This window comes from Pan troglodytes, chromosome 2 (assembly GCF_028858775.2).
Source record: "Pan troglodytes isolate AG18354 chromosome 2, NHGRI_mPanTro3-v2.0_pri, whole genome shotgun sequence".
In the NCBI taxonomy this organism is placed as follows: Eukaryota; Metazoa; Chordata; class Mammalia; order Primates; family Hominidae; genus Pan; species Pan troglodytes.
Window position 1 is genome coordinate 32420143 of NC_086015.1, and position 19139 is coordinate 32439281.

Consider the following 19139-nt stretch of genomic DNA (forward strand, 5'->3'; position numbering starts at 1 on the left):
CAACATTGTAACTCCTTTCATAGCCTGTTGACTTAAAGGTAGGAGAAGCCCAAAGTGTCCAGGTGGCAATCTTAACTTCCAGTTTAATGGAATCGTTGTTGTGTCTCCTGATGGCAGCATTCCTCCCTCTTGAACTAAGACCTCTAGGCCAGCAAAACATAATGTTGCAGAAACAGGAAGCAAAAATTTTACTAGTGGATCACTAGCAGTGATGGTGAGTGATGCCACTTCCATTTCTACCTCTTGATTCCTGGACCTGTGAATCCTGGCTGTGGGAGAAACAGTACCATATAATGGATGCTGATTCAGAACATATGCAGCCTTCTGGAGAACTTTGGCCAAGCCCTGCAAAGTATTATCACCTAGTTGGCATTATAATTGTGACTTCACATGGCTATTCCACTGTTCTATCAATCCAGCTATTTTAGGATGATGGGGAACATGGTAAGACCAGTGAATTTTATAAGCATGAGCCCACTGCCACGCTTCTTTAGCTGTAAAGTGAGTGCCTTGGTCGGAGGCAATGCTGTGTGGAATACTATGATGGTGGATAAGGCATTCTGTGAGTCGATGGATGATAGTCTTGGCAGAAGCATTGTGTGCAGGTTAGGCAAACCCATATCCAGAGTAAGTGTCTAGTCCAGTGAGGACCTCTGCCTTTTCCATGATGATAGAGGTCCAATATAATCAACTAGCTACCAGGTAGCTGGCTGATCACCCCAAGGAATGGTGCCATATCGAAGACTCAGTGTTGGTCTCTGCTGCTGGCAAATTGGGCACTCAGCAGTGGCTGTAACCAGGTCACCCTTGGTGAGTGGAAGTTGATGTTGCTGAGCCCATGCATAACCTCCATCCCTGCCACCATGGCCACTTTGTTCATGGGTCTATTGGGTGATGACAAAGATGACTGGGGAAAGAGGCTGAGTGGTGTCCACAGAACAGGGTCATCCCATCCACTTGATTTTTGAAATCCTTCTTTTCTGGCATCACCTATTGGTGAGCACTCACATGGGATACAAATATCTTCACAGTTTTTGACCACTCAGAGAGGTCCATCCACATACCTCTTCCCCAAATTTCTTTGTTACCAATTTTCCAGTCATGCTTCTTCCAAGTCCCTGACCATCCAACCAAACCATTGGCTACAGCCCTTGAATCAGTATATAATCACACATCTGGCGATTTCTCCTTCCATGCAAAGTGCACAACCAGGTGCACTGCTTGAAGTTTTGCCTGCTGGGAAGATTACCATTCACAACTCTCCTTCAGGGATGTCCTAGAAAGAGGCTGTAGTGCTGCAGCTGTCCACTTTCGAGTGGTGCCTGCATATCGTGCAGAACCATCTCTTCTTCTGTCAGCTGATCATAGGGAATTCATCATGAGGCCATTGGTGCAAGCTGGGGGAGAGAAGGCAGGGTGGCAGGACTGGAGACCGTGGGCATTTGAGCCACTTCCCCATGTACCTTACTTGTGCCTTCAGGACCTGCTTGAGCCCAATCACATGTACCACTTCCATTTGATTATGGAATGCTGCTGTGCACAACCCATTTTATGGCTAGATGGGTCAGAAAGCACCCAGTTCATGATAGGCAGTTTAGGCCACCCAGGCACTTGATAATCCATAGTCAAATATTCAGTTTCCACCAAAGCCCAGTAACAGACCAAGAGCTGTCTCTCAAAAGGAGAGTAGTTATCTGCAGAAGATGGCAGGGCCTTGCTCCAAAATCCTGGAGGCCTCCACTGTGATTTACCTATTTGGGCCTGCCAAAGGCTCCAGACAGCATCCTTATCTGCCACTGACACTTCAAGCAACATTGGTTCTGCTGGGTCATATGGCCCAAGTGACAGAACAGTTTGCACAGCAGCCTGGACCTGTTGCATAGCCTTCTCCTGTTCTGGACCACACTCAAAACTGAGAGCCTTTTGGATCACTGACTAAATGCACCAGAGTAACACACCCAAATGAGGAATACGTTGCCTCCAACATCCAAATAAACCCATTAGGCATTGTGCCTCTTTCTTGGTTGTAGGAGAGTCCAAATGCAGCAACTTATCCTTCACCTTAGAAGGAATATCTCAACAAGCCCCACACCGCTGGACTCCTAGAAATTTTGCTGAGGTAGAAGTTCCCTGAATTTTAATTGGATTTATTTCCCATCCTCTGGCAAGCAAATGTCTCACCAATAAGTCCAGTGTGTTTGCTACTTCTTGCTCACTGGATCCAGTCAGCATAGTGTCATCAATATAATGGACCAGTGTGATATCTCATGGAAGTGAAAAGCGATCGAGGTCTCTTGAATAAGATTATGACACAAAGCTGGAGAGTTGATATACCCTTGAGGTGCGACAGTAAAAGTATATTACTGGCCTTGCCAGCTGAAGGCAAATTGCTTCTGGTGGGCCTTATGGACAGGAATGGAGAAAAAGGTATTTGCCAAGTCAATGGCTACATACCAGGTATCAGGAGATGTGTTAATTTGCTCAAGCAATGAAACCACATCTGGTATAGCAGCTGCAATTGGAATCACCACTTGGTTACACTTATGATAATCCACTGTCATTCTCCAAGATCTATCTGTCTTCTGCACAGGCCAAATGGGAGAGTTGAACAGGAATGTGGTGGGGATCACCACCCCTGTGTCCTTCAAGTCCTTGATGGTGGCACTAATCTCCACAGTCCCTCCAGGGATGTGATATTGTTTTTCATTTACTATTTCTCTAGGTAGAGGCAGCTCTAATGGCTTCTATTTGGCCCTTCCCACAATAATAGCCCTCACCTTACCAGTCAGGTAGCCAATGTGGGGGTTGTGCCCGCTGCTAAATATGTCTATGCGAATTATGCATTCTGGCACTGGGGAAATGACCGTAGGATGAGTCCAGGGACCCACTGGACCCACTGTAAGTCAGACCTGAGCTAAAACTCCATTAATTACCTGACCTCCATATGCCCCTACTTTAACTGGAGGACTACAATTACATTTTGGGTTCCCTGGAATCAACGTCAGCTCAGAGCCAGTGTCTAGTAGTCTCTGAAATTTCTGATCATTTCCAGTGCACAGTTACCCAGGTGAAAGCCCAGAAGTCTCCTTGGGGACATGTGGAAGAAAGGTTCACTGCATAAATTGTCGGTAATTTAGTGGGGTCCTTCTTCAAGGTGACCCGGCCTCCCCTTCATTCAAGTGGTTCTGGGTCTGTAAACTGGCTCAAGTCTGGAAATTGATTGAGGGGGTGTGGTTCTCTGTTTTTCTAATTCAAATTAGTCTTTTGTCCATTCAACCTAGAAGTTTTCTGCTTGTATAAATTAAGTAGGAATGCAGTAGGCTTCGTATCAATTGCACTTCTAAGAACATTGTGATTAACTAGCCAATACCAGAGCTCTACACAAGTCAGACTATTCTGATTACTGCTTTGCTTCTGCAGTCCATTACAGTAGCTATGCCCACCTTGCCTTTAATGGTTGAGTATCATCACTTGGCCTCTGCCACCTTGGGATCCAATGATCCTCATTGTATTTAAATTTTGTAGTTGAGTAACTGTGGTTCCCACTGTTAGATCTGACATACAGAGAAGAGCAATTACAGGGCTCCTCAAAATTGCAGATGCTGCCCTCACAAATCTGTTTCACAAGGCATTGGTGAAGGGTATATCTTCTGGACCCTCCCAGCTAGGATGAGTAGGTCTAAGTGACTAATCCACTCCACCATCCCAATCTCCCTAAGCCTTTGGACCCCTTCCTCTACATTGAACCAAGGGAGATTAGGCACTTCCAGCTCACTCACAATGAACCATCTTTTAATCCATGTTTCATGTGACCAAGCAAATAAACTATTAGAACCTTTTTTTAACTCCCCAAGCTGCAACATTAAAAGCAGAGTCCCTACTTAGTGGTCCCAAATCAACAGATTCAGCCTGATCAAATTCTGTCTTCCTTCCGCCATTATCCCACACCCTTAATATTCATTATTATGCTTGTTCACCAGATTTCTGTTTATATAAATTAGAGAACTCAAACAGCCCTTCTTGAGTGTAGCACGCCTCCTCATGGTCACACTCTCAACCTCACCTCTAGGGATCTACCAGGACTTTAGTCTAGTTATAGGTCTAGAAGATAACATGAGTGTTGAGGGTGGCTCCTGAGGAGAATCAACATTATTTTCCCTGGCAGCTGCGTCAGGGGAGGCCATCACTGTTGTCTCAGGCAATGCAGGGTTTATCTCCTCAGACAAAGGCAGAAAGGATGATGGCAGCATGGGTCAGGGAGGGGAAGTTGCCACTACAGAGTTTATAAATCTAGTGTCCCCAGCTTCATCAGGGTCCTCCCACATGTCCCCATTCCACATTGCAGGGTCCCATTCTTTTCCAATCAATGCCTTCACTTTTAGAGTAGACACCTGGTGAGGCTGTGCATGCACCTTTCTTTGCAGGTCAGTCACTCGCATGATAAGAGCTTTCCACAATTTCAGCTCTTCCTCTACAGGAGATAAGACTCTCACTTAAGGCAATCTTAGCAGATTTGAGGCTCAGTATCTGCTTCTGAAGCCAGGAGTTAGAATCGCTGAGTTCATCATTTGCTTTCATCACTTTGTCCACTGAACCTAGGAGGGACCAACCAGCTTCATTATAGTCCTTGGTTCTCCAGATATGGTCAAACGTATTATGTATAGAGTCACTAAACTTCTTGCCTCACATGGGCAGTGAATCAGGAGTGTCAAATGCATTTATTTGGCTGTCTAAAATGTTCACACCAAGGAGTATCAGTGTTTCTATACTGATATGCTCTATAGAAATAGAGTCCTTAGCATTCTGGGGTCTATCATATTAAGCAGCCAACTCCAGAAACCCCCAAACCAACAAAAGAGCTCCATCCTTAATATTCTGTTCCTCTGGAACCACTCCTGGTACCAAAATCTATATTAGTCAGGGTTCTCTAGAGGGATAGAACTAATAGGATATATAGGTATATATCCTATTATATACCTATCATATATATATATATATATATTTGAGTTTATTAAGTATTAACTCACCACTTGGGTTACAGAGTGAGGCCCTAACATTATTAGTCTAAAAGCTAGTATATGTAACTTTGGTTTATAACTCCACATTTTGCTTTCTGCATAACTTAAGATACTGATGCACTGCAAAGAATTATTAGTTTATATTTTTGGGCAAACAACATATAAAGATGAAATTTCGTGACAACAACTGAAAGGGGTGGGGATGAAGCTGTTAAGGGAGCAGAATTTGTGTATGTTGGGGAAGATAAGCTGGTATAAATTCAAATTAAAGTGTTATAACTTTAGGATGTAATCCTCATGTTAAACACAAAGAAAACAGCTATAGAATATATGCACAAGGAAATGAGAGAGGAATTTAAATGTTTCAGTATAAAAAATTAAACACAAAAGAAGCCAGTAAGGCAAGAAATGAGGAACAAAAAGCTGTAAGACATGTTGAAAACAAATAGCAAAATGACAGAAATAATTGCCTTATTAGTAATTATTTAAATGGGTTAAACTCCCCAGTCAAAAGACAGAGATTAGTAGAATGAATAAAAAGACACGATCTTACTATCTGCTAACAAGAGATTCACTTTAGATCCAAAGACACAAATAGACTGAAAGTGAAAGAATGAGAAAAGATGTTCCATGCAAATAGTAACCAAAAGAGAACAGGGGTTGCTATACTAATATTGGACAAAATAAACATAAATGTTACAAGAAACAAAAGAAAGATATTTTGATTAATAAGATGTTCAATATAGCAAGAAGAGATAGCTATTATAAACATGCATCTGTTAAAAGATTATTAAAACATATGAAGCAAAATCTTCCACAACTGAAGGGAGAAATGGACAGTTCAACAATAATAGTTGGAGACTTAATACCCCATTCTCAGTAATGGATAGACCACCAGGCAGAAGATAAGTAAAGAAATAGAGAGCTCAAACAACACAGTAAACCAACTAGATTTAACAGGCATGTACAAAACACTCTACCCGACAGGACTAGTATACACATTTTTCTCAAGTTCACATGGGACATTTTCTACAATAGATGACATGATGGACTACAAATTAAGTCTCAGGAGGTTTTTAAAAGATAGATATAAGGCAGAGTATTATCTCAGACCACAATGAAATGAAGGTAGAAATAATAACAGGTAAAATTAGAATTTGTGGGAATTAAACACCCCAAGACAACCAATGAATCAAAGAAAAAATTGTAAGGGAAACTGGAAAACACTTAGAGATGAATGAAACACATCTTAGAGAAAGTGAAAACACAACACACTAAAACTTAATAGTATGCAATGAAAGCAGTACTGAGGGAGAAATTTATACCTACAAACACTTATTAAAAAAACAATAAATATTTCAAATCAACAACTTAACTTTACAACTTAAAGGACCAGAAAAAGAAAAACTAAATCCAAAGCTACTAGAAGGAAGGAAATATTAAAGATAAGAGCAGAGATAAGATATATAATAGAAAAACAATAGAGAAAATCAATGAAAACAGAAGTTGGTTCTTTGAAAAGATCAATAAAACTGTCAAACCTTTAGCTAGTTGGACTAAGAATTAAAGAGAAAAGACTCAAATTACTAAAGTCAGAAATAAAGCAGGGACATTACTACCAATTCTACATAAATAAAAATGACTATAAGAGCATACTGTGGACAGTTATACAGCAACGAATTGGATAACCTAGACGAAATGGACAAATTCCTGGAAACACAAAATCTAGCAAAACTAAAGCATGAAGAAATAGAAAACCTGAGTAGACCTGTAACTAGTAATGAGATTGAATTTGTAATCCAAATCTCCCAACAGTAAAGAATCTTAGACATGATGGCTTCACTTTGAAGTCTACCAAACACTTAAAGAACAATACTGATCCTTCAAATCCTACTTTTCCAAAAATAGGAGGGCACACTTCCTAACTCATTCTATAAGGCCAGCATTACTCTGGTACAAAAGACACATAAAAACACTGCAAAGAAAGAAAAGTATAGGCCAGTATTCCTTATTTACATTGACGGAAAAAGTCAACAAAATACTAACAAACTTAATTCAGCAGAATAGTAAAAGAATTATACACTATGGCCAAATAGAATTTATCTTGGAATGTAAGAATAGTTCAATATATAAAAATCAACTAATGTAATACACCACATTACCAGAATGAAGAAAAAAATGATCAGCATAATTAATGTAGAAAAAGTATTTGACAAGATGCAACAACCTTTCATGATTAAAAAAAAAAAAACACTCAACAAACTAGGAATGGAAGGCTACTATCTCAACATAATAAAAGCCATATATGAAAACTCATGGCAAACATTATATTCAAAGATGAAGGATTAAAAGCTTTTCTTCTGAGATGAGGAACAAAGCACAGATGCCAACTTTCACCATTCTATTCAACATAGTTCTGAAAGTTCTAGCCAGAACAATTAGGCAAGAAAAAAGAAATAAAAGATATCTAGCTTCCACAAACGTTGTCTAGAGGCACTCAGAATGGTCCAGCATTTGACATACCATCGTAGGGTTTCCTACAATACAACCATTAATAAAACTAGGCTGTCCTGAACCCCTGGCAATAGAATTGTTTACCTTTATACAAAGAAGGTTGGGAAAGCACCAAATCTGCATGTGGTGTGTGCCCAGGCAGACTTAGAGGGGTTCGTGCTGTGAGGCCTGAAGTTCTTATGAGATTGTCCAAAACAAAAAAACATGTCATCAGGCCCTATGGTGTTTCCATGTGTGCTAAATGTTTTCATGACAGGATCAAGTGTGCTTTCCTTATTAAGGAGCAGAAAATTGTTGTGAAATTGTTTAAGGTACAAACACAGAGTCAGAAAGCTAAATAAAAAATGAAGCTTTTTTTAAGGGTAATAAAAATTAAAAGGCTTTAAAAAAAGATCAAAATTGGACAGAAAGAAGTAAAATTATCTTTGTTTGCAGGTGATATGATCTTCTGAGTAGGAAACCTTAAAGATTCCACAAAAAATATTAGAACTAATAAGTGAATTCAACAAAGCAGCAGGATTCAAATACAACAAAGAAATTCAGTTGCATTTCCATACACTAAGAATGCCAAAAGATAATTATAAAAATGATTCCATTTACAATGGCATCAAAAAGAACAAACTACCTGAGAATTAACCAAGGAGATCAAATACTTGTACAATGAAAACTACAAAACATTGGTGAACAAAGTTAAAGAAGATATAAATAAATAGAAATATGTTCCATGTTCACAGACTGGAACTTACTATTGTTAAGGTGTCAATACCGGCCAGATGTGGTGGCTCATGCCTGTAATCCCAGCATTTTGGGAGGCTGAGGAGGATGTAACACTTGGGGCCAGGAGTTCGAGACCCGCCTGGCCACCATGGAAAAACCCCACCTCTACTAAAAATACAAAAATTAGCCAGGCATGTTGGCGCATGCCTATAATACCAGCTACCCCAGTGGCTGAGGCATGATAGTCATTTGAATCCAGGAGGCAGAGGTTGCAGTGAGCTGAGATTATGCCACTACACTCCAGCCTGGGCTACCAAGTGAGACTCTGTCTCCAAAAAAAAAAAAAAAAAAAAAAAAAAAAAGGCAATACTACCCAAAGCAATGTACAGAGTCAGTGCAATCCCTATTAAAATCCTAATAGTATTTTTGCATGAATAGCAAAACCCATCCTAAATTTATTTGGAATCTCAAGGGACCCTGAATAGCCAAAACAATCTTGAAGAAGAACTAAGCTAGAGGACTCACACTTCCTGATTTCAAAACTTAGGACAAAGCTACAGTAAACCTATAGACAAGTGGAATAGAATAGACAGCCCAGAAATAAATTCTCACGTAAATAGTCAAATTATTCTTGACAGTAGGGCAAAGACCATTCAATGGGGAAAGGACAATCTTATCACCAAATAGTGCTCAGAAAAATTGGCTAGTCACACGCAAAAAACTGAAGCTAGACCCTTACCTAAAATCATGTACAAAAACGACCTCATAACAGATCAAAGACCGAAATGTAAGACCTAAAATTCTAATGTCTTAGAAGAAAACACAGGACAATAACTAGTGGCATATACCAACAATGGAATATTATTTTGCCTTAAATAGAAAGGAAATTCTGACATGACACATCATGAAAGAACCTTGAGGATATTATGATAAGTGAAATAATGCAATCACAAAATGACAAATACCATATGATTCCATTTATATGAAGTATTTAGAATAGTCAAAATTATGGAGACAAAGTAGAATGGTGCTGCCAGGGGCTGAGGGAAGTAGAGAATAGGAAGTTATTGTTTAATGGACACAGAATGTCAGCTTTCAAGATGAAAACAGTTATGGAGATAGAGGGTGGTGATGATTGCACAACATTATAAATGTATTTAGTAAGACCAAACTGTACACTTAAAATAGTTAAGATGGTAGATTTTATGTGTATTTTATCATGATAAAAAATTACAGAAGTATGTTTTCAGTATTTATATTACTCTAGTAATTACTCATAGAAATAACCATGAACATGTGCTGCAGGGCTATTTTTTTAAGCTGATGCATGGTATAGAATTCTTCCCCATTAGTACAAATGATTTTTCTTTTATATTTAGTAGGTACATATCTGTGGAACCCATGATTTAAAAGTTCATTTTGTAGCTTGATAGATTACATGATTTAGTGTAGTGTTTTAGTGTAGAGTAATGTAGTGTTTGCTCTTCATGCAAGTCTTGCTGTGCATTAGGAAGCTTTACAAAACAAAAACAATAAGAAAAACACAGAAATGTCTGAGCCTCACTCTACTGGATCAATTAAATCAGAATCTCTTGGAAAAGGGCCAGGCATAAGCACTTTTAAATTCCTTAAGCATTTGAAGTTCCTTAAGTTTTAAGGAGAGAGAACCTCTGATTAAGTTTTTCTCAACTTGAGGCATTACAGTTTTGTTGGTTTTATCCCTACTAGTGTAGTAGTCTAACTTTGGTTATGGTTTATAGCTTTCTGTTGGCTTTCTTTGGAGTACTTCTTTTGTTAGCCTTTCTCTTTCATTTGCCTGGACTGGAAATTATGCTCACTGCCATAAGCTTACATGTCTAACCCAATAGTAATCAGTTTAACTGAGCACAACGTTGAGGTCATTCTTGTCATTCAATATTATTTATAATTTGTAGATATTGCTGATTCAGAATTTTGACTTAATGTTTATAGCATGTTTAAGTTGATCAACCAGCTTGTAGGTGGCATAGAGCCATTATAATTTTTCTTGGGCATAAATAATGTATTCCTATTATCAGTATAGTACAACCTGTAATTGCTTAGACTGCACTTTTGTAGTTTTTTTATGTTGCCAAGAAAAAGTAGATGGTTCATCTCTGATGCTAAGATGCTCCTATAGTAAAAATGTAGCTTGTCTTATCCATGATGTGAGTGGATGTTTTTGGCCATATATCTTAGTGGTCTGCTTATCATTGTATGTAAGATATTCCTATATACATATAGAACTATTTTGGGGGGTACCAGAGATCATTTGGGTGTTTATCCATTGTATTATGACGTTTACCCATATTGTCTAGGGAAATGGAAAGGGAGCTTTGCCGTATTGCTAAACTTGAGCTTTATAGCTCCAATAATGCTGCTTTCTAATTGTGATAGTCATTAATATTGTTGGTCAGCTTTCCAGATCTCTGCCTTCCTGCTGCAAAATAGACTTGCACATTTGACACCCTTGTTGTAGGTAGGACCAGTGGCTTGTGAGTGAAAGTGATGAATATCACTTGTTTGAGCACTTCACTGCTAGTGAAATATCATCCAGAGTTCTTTCTTTCCATGGCACAGTGACTGGTAATGTTTGAGGTGTCGGTTTGCTGTTGCCTCAGCCTGGATCCTGAGGGACTGCATTCAACATGTGCTGTGATGACTCCAATAACAAAAAGAGGCCACAAATGTTTATATCAATCATATATTGAGTCTATATATGTAGGCTAAAGATAGGTAGATCTTTTAAACATAATATTTAAAGTCTAACAGCCATCCCTTGAAGGTAGACATCATCATTATTTGACATATGGAAGAAACGGAGACTCAGCCTACATGTCTTCTCCAATGTCTGTCAGCTAAATGACAGGGCAGTGGTTAGAATCCATATATCAAGTCCAAATTCTTTTCTCTTTGTACACTGTGCCAACATATATATGCATAAGCAGTGACCTAATTTATTTTTGAATGTTTTCTCACATTTGTACCTACAATGAGGAAATTTTTTGTTTTTAAATACATGTTGAATGATGGAAGTCTCTGGTAGACTTGCTCTTTACTTGCTGCTCAATGCTCCCCTATGGAGGAATAAAGACCAAGAAGAACAGGCAGAATTCTTATTTTCAAATTCCATTTGCAGTGGTCATTTGACTAGTACATCTGGATTAACATCTAATTAAAAAGTGTTTTGCTTCTAAGATTCATTAGGATCCCAATTCTAAGATGTAGTCTGTGATAAGGATTAGTAAACGAGTTTATAGCTTCATCATCTGGCAGCATTTTGCCATCAGAGTAGTGGAGTGAAACAGGATACAGATTTATTAGCCGACACACTGGAAAAATACATTGGAAAATAAAAACTAAAAACTAAAAAACTCTTGCACCATGTTCCTACTAGCAAATAATCTTGTACAGCTACCAAATTCTCAGCAAAATTTTATTATACTAATCCCATAGTTGGCATAAAATTTGCTGTAATTTTGCGATTATTAGATTCAACCTTTGTTTGTTTTCTAAACATCATTTTAGGTTTTGTCCTGGAGAAAGGTTGAAGGAATTAGAGCATGACTCTATAACTGTGACATATTTGTGAATAATCTTCCAAGAAAAACTTTGGTAGTAATTTACAATAGGAAAAGAATAAAGTTGTCAAAGTGGTTAACATAGTGGTTAAAAAGGCAGACTCTAGAATCAGGTTCTTTGGGCTTGAAGGATAGCTCTGCTACTTACTAATGCTTGACCTAAGACAAGTCACTTAACTTTTCAAATCCCAGATACCTCATCTTATTTATTTATTTATTTGTTTATATTTTGAGACAGAGCCTCACTCTGTCACCCAGGCTGGAGTGCAGTGGCACAGTCTCGGCTCACTGCAACCTCTGCTGCCCCAGTTCAAGCGATTCTCCTGCCATTCTCCTGCTTCAGCCTCCGGAGTAGCAGGGATTACAGGTGCCTGCCACCGTGCCTGGCTAATTTTTGTAGTTTTAGTAGAGACGGGGTTTCACCCGGTTAGCCAGGCTGGTCTTGAACTCCTGACCTTGTGATCCACCCACCTCAGCCTCCCAAAGTGCTGGGATTACAGGCATGAGCCACTGTGCCTGGCCACCTTATCTTTAAAATAGAAATTGTGATAGCATCTGCCTTGTAAAGTGGATATGAGTGTTAATTGAGATAATACATGTAAAGCATTTAGCATGTGCTTGTCATACAGTAGGCTCTCAATAAATGTTAGTTGTTAGTATTCGTTGGAAGTAACAGGTTAAATATATAGTCAAATTATCTATTTCCTTTCCCTAGGACCCCATCTCTATAGGGGAGAGTACCAAAAAGATGCTGAGAACAATAAGGTGGAGAATAGTATCTTTTATTTTGACTAAGATCATATATAGAAAATTACGTGATTTTAATGGTCTTTATCAACAAACACAATGCTCCCAGAAATTGAGAGAAGTAGAGCTAGTTGATCATCTTATTCTTTGATTCTTCAGTACATGACTGAAATGAGACCATTGCTGCAATGTTTTCATAGTTTAGTGTAAACAGAAGTGTCAAGAACTATTGAAAGCAGGAAATCAGTTAGAGCCTTCTTAATCTGACTCCTTGGTGAATGAATAAGCCCAATATCAGCAGTGTCTCCAGCATACTTTGGATTTGTTTGATGGAATTTGGAAGGAGAACAGGAAATACTATATTTCATGTTCTTTGCAACTGAATGAAACCAGTTTCTTTCCCTATCTCTATTCTGCTTTTTGGATTCACTCACATTTATATATGCTGACTTCGCAGCACCAACTAAATTGTTGAATTCACCTCTATCATCTCTCAACTTCATCTCTTATGAATTTAGATAGCTGTGAACTTGTACTGAAGTTAAAAGTCCAAACTAAATAATATGACCAACTTCACTCAGTATATAAAGAATGGAACAGGTGGCTACCTTTTCCATCATCAAATGCATGAAAAATGTATCAATTAGGTTTATCATATTGACCCTTCAATGGAACAGCAATATTCTTTTCTAAGAAATTGCAATATATAGCTTTCTCAATTTTCTAAAAGTGGTTATTTTCTGTTAAAGAAAAAAACATGAATCAGGTCATTGTTTTTAAGCCAATATACAAGACTCACAAAATTGCCCTGAGAGTCATTTCCCTTATACGTAAAGTTGCCTTATAATGAGATTTTTTGTGTTGGGGTTCTTAAATTAGTAAATAGCTGGAGAGTAACGTCTTGTTACATTCTTCCATCAAGAATGGTGAAGTCTAAAACTCAAAATCGTATAATTGTGAAAGTTTATAATTGTGTATATTTATAATTGTATATATTGTTTATCATTTTCCTTTAATTAATTCTTCCTTCTACCTTATTTTTACACATCAAAAGGAGTTTTAATAAAGCTTGACATATATATTGCATTAATAGTGCTGATATCATGAAGCAGGACTTATGTAGGGAGTATGATGTCCTAGCATTTTTAAAAATGAGATATTAGGTCATGCAAATATTTGTAAGAAAGAGGAGGATATATTATTAAATTTTGTGGATTTCCTCCTTTGTTATCTTTGTCATTACAGGCAAGTGTTATTCCCTTTCATGAGTATGCATTATACTTCTTCATCTTAGTTTTTCACTTCTAACTTTTATTTTAAGTTCAGGGGTACACGTGTAAGATGTGCACGTTTGTTACATAGGTAAGTGTGTGCCATGGTGGTTTGCAGCACAGGTCATCCCATCACCCAGGTATTAAGCCCAGCATCCCTTATCTATTCTTCCCTATCTTCTCCATCTTCCTATTCCCCACCCTCTGACTGGCCCCAGTGTGTGTTGTCTCTCCCCTTGTGTCTATTTGGTCTCATGTAGCTCCCACTTAAAAGTAAGAACATGCAATATTTGGTTTTCTGTTCCTGCATTAAATGGCTAAGGATAATGGCCTCTGGCTCCACCCATGTCTGTGCAAAGGACATGATCTCACTCCTTCTTATGGCTGCATAGTATTTCATGTTGTATGTATACGACATTTTCTTTATCCAATCTATCATTGATGGGCATCCAGGTTGATTCCATGTATTTGCTATTGTGAATAGTGCTACAGTGAACATATGTGTGCATGTGTCTTTATAATAGAGTGATTTTATTCCTTTGGGTCTATACCTAGTAATGGGATTGCTAGGTCTAATGGTATTTCTGTCTCAAGATCTTTGAGGAATCACCACACTGTCTTCCACAATGGTTGAACTAATTTACATTCCCACCATCAGTGTAGAAGTATTCCCTTTTCTCTACAACCTCACCAGCATCTGTTATTTTTTGGCTTTTTAGTAATAGCCATTCTGACTGGTGTGAGATGGTCCCTCATTGTAGTTTTGATTTGTATTTTTCTAATGATCAGTGATGTTGAACTTGTTTTCATATGCTTGTTGGCGGCATGTATGTCTACTTTTGAAAAGTGTCTGTTCATGTACTTGGCCCACTTTTAAATGGGGCTGTTTGTTATTTTCTTGTAAATTTGTTTAAGTTCTCATAGATGGTGGATATTAGACTTTTGTCTGATGAATAGATTGCAAAAAGTTTCTCCCATTCTGTAGGTTGCCTGTTTACTCTGTTGATAGTTTCCTTTGCTGTACAGAAGCTCTTTAGTTTAACTAGATCCCATTTGTCAATTTTTGCTTTTGTTGCAATGGCTTTTGACTTTTGTCATGAAATCTTTGCCCATGCCTATGTTCTGAATGGTATTGCCTAGTTTTTTTTTCCAGTGTTTTTATAGTTTTGGGTTTTACATTTAAGTCTTTATTTCATCTTGAGTTAATTTTTGTAAATGGTGTAAGGAAGGGGTCCAGTTTCAATTTTCTAGATACGGCTAGCCAGTTCTCCCAGTAGCTTCTATTAAATAGGGAATCCTTTCCCCAGTGCTTATTTTTGTCAGTTTTGTTTAAGATCAGATAACTTAGATGTGGGGCCTTATTTCTGGGTTCTTTATTATGTTTCATTGGTCTATGTGTCTGTTCTGGTACCAGTACCGTGCTGTTTTGGTTACTGTAGCCCTGTAGTATAATTTGAAGTCAGGTAGCATGATACCTCCAGCTTTGTTCTTTTCGCTTAGGATTGTTTTGGTTATTCAGGCTCTTTTTCAGCTCCATATGAATTTTGAAAGAGCTTTTTCTAATTCTGTGAAGAATGTCAATGGTAGTCTAATGGGAATAGCATTGAATCTATAACTTACTTTGGTCAGTATGGCCATTTTCATGATATTGATTCTTCTTATCCATGAGCATGGATGTGTTTCCATTTGTTTCTGTCCTCTCTGATTTCTTTGAGCAGTGGTTTGTCGTTCTCCTTGAAGAAGTCCTTCACTTCCCTTGTTAGCTGTATTCCTAGGTATTTTATTCTTTTTATGGCAATTGTGAATGGGAATTCATTTGCGATTTTGCTCTCGGTTTGCCTGTTGTTGGTGAATGCTAGCAATTTTTGCATATTGACTTTGTGTCCTGATACTGTGTTGAAGTTGCTTATCAGCTTAAGAAGCTTCTGGGCTGAGATGATGGGGTTTTCTAGATATAGGATTATGTCATTTGCAACAAAGATAATTTGACTTTCTCCTTTCCTATTTGAATACTATTTCTTTCTCTTGCTTGATTTCCCTGGCCATAATTTCGAATATTGTGTTGAATAGGAGAGATGAGAGAGGCAATCCTTATCTTGTTCCAGTTTTCAAGGGAATGCTTCCAGCTTTTGCATTCAGTATGATATTGGCTGTGGGTTTGTCTTTTATGGCTCTTATTATTTTGAGGTATGTTCCTTCAATACCTAGTTTATTGAGAGTTTTTTACATGAAGGGATGTTGAATTTTATCAAAGGTCTTGTCTGCATCTATTCAGATAATCATGTGTTTTTTGTCTTTAGTTCTGTTTATGTGATTCATCACATTTATTGATTTGCACATGTTGAACCAACCTTGCATCCTGGGGATGAAGCCAACTTGATCATGGTGGATAAGCTTTTTGATGTGCTGCTGGCTTTGGTTTGCCAGTATTTTGACGAGGATTTTTGCACTGATGTTCATCAAGGATATTGGCCTGAAGTTTTCTTTTTTTGTTGTATCTATACCAGGTTTTGGTATCAGGATGATACTGGCCTCATAGAATGAGTTGGGGAGGAGTCCCTCCTTCTCTATTTTTTGGAATAGTTTCAGTAGGAATGGCATCATCTCTTCTTTATACCTCTGACCTCTATCTTTCCTTTAAAGTATCTTCTAGTAAAGGATCAGGTCCGGTCCATGAATTAGGTGAAATCCAGTATCCCCAAATCCTAAACAGTGCTGACTAAACTAGTTTTGAAAATAAATTTAGAATTATCACTTCTTTACCATTTGTTTAGCTCACAGAATATGTGCTGATTCTGCATCACATATTTAACCATCTTCTTTACCTAGATTTCCCACCTGCCCTTATGATTCTATCATTAAACATAGAATCTGAGCATCTGTTTGTAATAAACACAACTAGAGTTTCACCTTAAACACATATTCTATAAAAAATAAGCAAATATGGAGTAGAAAATAGCATCCAAGTATACTAACTTTTTTTAGGTTCAGGTCTTGATATCCATTAATATTGTGGCTTAAAATTTTTTAGGCTAATCCTGAGTTTTTAAAGGCTTTGTGCAAATGAGTGCATGCTTATTCCATGGCTGATTTAAACCTGTACACTTCTTGCAGTTCTATTTTTTTTTTTTTTTTTTTAAGCTTGGTGCAAACCCTCTTTAAAATTAAGTTTTTTTTTTTTTTTTTTTTTTTTTTTTTTTTATTTTTTATTATACTTTAAGTTTTAGGGTACATGTGCACATTGTGCAGGTTAGTTACATATGTATACATGTGCCATGCTGGTGCGCTGCACCCACTAACTCGTCATCTAGCATTAGGTATATCTCCCAATGCTATCCCTCCCCCCTCCCCCCTCCCCACCACAGTCCCCAGAGTATGATATTCCCCTTCCTGTGACCATGTGATCTCATTGTTCAATTCCCACCTATGAGTGAGAATATGCGGTGTTTGGTTTTTTGTTCTTGCGATAGTTTACTGAGAATGATGGTTTCCAATTTCATCCATGTCCCTACAAAGGATATGAACTCATCATTTTTTATGGCTGCATAGTATTCCATGGCAGTTCTATTTAATGTCTCTACCTGCAGCAGTCTGTCTGGCTAGAGCAGTGGAAGATAGCAGCACTTTAGATAAGCACTGGCCTTAAAAATTATCTATTGACTCTATGCTCATTTGCTTCTTGTGCTGTATTCATCAATATATTACTAATACTTCACTATCATTTTACATAGCAGAGTTTACAACTTTTTTTTGCTACAGACCTGATGAATTTCAGTTTTGTTAAAAATAAAAATTCTACACCTTGAAATCAGAATATATAAAATACTTTAAACTGTACACAGTGTTTTTATTCTTTTTAAAAATTGTATTAAAATAGATATAAGATAAAATTTACCATCTTAATCATTTTTAAATGTACAGTTCATTGGTGATTTAAGTTTTTAACTACGATTAATTGTCCTACAATTTTTTTCCTAAGCAATATAAAAGTGACCTGATACAGAAAATGCCAAATGGCAGTTTCTCATCATTTTCAACACCACTTATTTTTTTATGATATGGGCTAAGGAACTCTTTATAACACCATCTTTGATAGTTAGGCAATAGAATTACCTTGTAGTGAAACAATATCGTCTTGTAGTGAAACAATATCGTTTTGTAGCAGCTAAACACACAAACTCTCTAGGTTGTCTGTTATGAATTACAGCTCTGTCTTACTCTCTATGTAAACTTATGCAAGTTCTAAACTCAGTGCCTCTGCTTTCTCATCTGTAAAATGAGGATTCTAGTGCCTACTTTATAAGCTTGTTAAAAAGCTAAATGAGTTATTTGTGAAGCGCTTAGGATGGTGCCTGTCAGTACTATATGAGCATTGAAGAACTTAGTAAGTTTAAAATATTAGGTTCATTAAATTGTAGAACTCCTATAGAAATTAAATATGTACACAGCCAACTTCTCTCTATTGTGAATAGAGTGCCTATCTCATTTTTTGGACTGTAGACATCAAATGATAATCTCACATAGTCTTCATTTGTTGTTAAAAATGCTGAGGTTCAGGTTAAGTGACTTGCCTGAGGTTACACAGCAGCAGAACCAGGACTCAAGCCGAGATCTTATGATTACAAACTCCAGGTTTTTATACTGTATGTCAACCTGCTTGAAATTTACATTGGGGCATCTGCTTCTCATCTTCATAAGCATACCAAATTCATAATAAACTATCATTTGTAAACTGGAAAGCCGCACAGGCCTTCTTATTGATCAACTGTTGTTATTTCAGCCAACCTGATTAATTAGTTTAACCTTTAACCAGGGTCTTTCAAAGTTGAATAAAGATGTGAAAGGTCTTTTCGTCATGCTTAGCGCATTGATTTCTTGCCATGGATTTGAAGGCTCTTCATGTTGTCATTAAAACCTAGGATTTATTTCATTCCCTTTTAACATAGCAGTAACTGATTATTATTAATACAAATGTTGTTATCCTGTTGCCATTGTTCGTTTTGTGTTTTTTTGTTTGTTTATATTTGTTTGTTTTGATCTACTCTTGGTTCCCAGGCTTGCTGGTCGTCACATTCTGCTGTAGAGCTCCTTAAAAATACCTATTCTTGGCCAGGCACGGTGGCTCATGCCTGTAATCCCAGCACTCTGGGAGGCCATGGCGGGTGGATCGTGAGGTCAGGAGATTGAGACCATCCTGGCTAACACGGTGAAACCCTGTCTCCACTAAAAATACAAAAAATTAGCCAGGCATGCTGGCAGGCGCCTCTAGTCCC

At 37.7% G+C, this 19139-nt stretch overlaps 1 protein-coding gene and 1 pseudogene across 7 annotated transcripts in view; both read left to right on the forward strand.

The window, feature by feature from the left end:
- ZCWPW2 (zinc finger CW-type and PWWP domain containing 2) overlaps positions 1–19139 on the forward strand; it is a 173766-nt gene that overhangs the window by 88571 nt on the left and 66056 nt on the right. The window lies entirely within an intron of this gene.
- LOC134809433 (large ribosomal subunit protein eL34-like) lies at positions 7436–9785 on the forward strand (annotated as a pseudogene).